This window comes from Octopus bimaculoides, chromosome 6, assembly GCF_001194135.2.
Source record: "Octopus bimaculoides isolate UCB-OBI-ISO-001 chromosome 6, ASM119413v2, whole genome shotgun sequence".
NCBI classification, from domain to species: domain Eukaryota; kingdom Metazoa; phylum Mollusca; class Cephalopoda; order Octopoda; family Octopodidae; genus Octopus; species Octopus bimaculoides.
The window spans coordinates 105888737-105889675 of NC_068986.1; the positions used below are offsets into that span (position 1 = coordinate 105888737).

The 939-nt window shown below is 44.1% G+C and overlaps 1 protein-coding gene across 1 annotated transcript in view; it reads right to left on the minus strand.

The window, feature by feature from the left end:
• Nucleotides 1-939, minus strand: part of LOC106871987 (probable arginine--tRNA ligase, mitochondrial) — a 30365-nt gene that overhangs the window by 8777 nt on the left and 20649 nt on the right. The gene's annotated exons all lie outside the window — the stretch shown is intronic.

A 939-nucleotide genomic window follows, 5' to 3' on the forward strand; every position in this document is an offset into this window, starting at 1 on the left:
TGATGATGAAGTATATATGGAAAAGAAAAGGAGAGATAGGAAGACAGATAGAAAAACAAAGAGAAGAGAGAGAGAGAGAGAGGTTATATCATCATCACCACCATCGTCGTCGTCATAGTCATCATCATCATCATCATCAGTTTCAATGTCCACTTTTCCATGTGTGCATGGGGCAGATGGAATGAACAAGAGAGATGATTGTTCTATGGCTGGATGCCCTTCCTGTCACCAACCCATACCTGAATCCCAGCAAGGGAATATTTACCCCAAGGACAGATATGTTTCCACAGAAGATTGGAAGCGATTGACACTGCCTGTACGACAGTGATCTATCATGTGTCACTATAAGGAGACATAAACATAAACATATACACTCATAGAACAGGCTTCTTTCAGTTTCCATTGACCACATTCACTCACAAGGCTCTGGGTGGTCATAAACTGTTGCTGAAAACATTTGCTCATGGCGTCTCACAGTGGAACTGAACCTGAAGCCATTTGGTTGCAAAGCAAAATTCTTAACCAGAGAGAGAGAGGGGAGAGGGAGAGAGAGAGGGAGACAGAGAGATAGAGAGACAAAGAGAGAGAGAGAAACAGGGAGAGGAGACAGAGAGAGAGAAGGGAGTGAGATAGATAGTGAGAAAGGGATAGAGAGAGACAGAGAGGGATAGAGGCAGACAGGGATAGAGAGAGAGAGAGAGAGAGAAAGAGAGGGAGACAGAGAGAGGGATAGAGAAAGTGAGACAAAGTGGGATAAACAGATAGAGGGAGACAGAGAGAGACAGAGAGATAGATACATTTCTTTTATTAGCCACACAGGGCTCAACAAAGATGGGACAAATACAATGTAGAGCTTTTCTTTTGGGGAGGGGGAAGGGAAAAAAAAGGGGGTGTGTCGATCAAAAGAGATCGTAGGAAGGGAAAAAGGGGGGAGTTCGA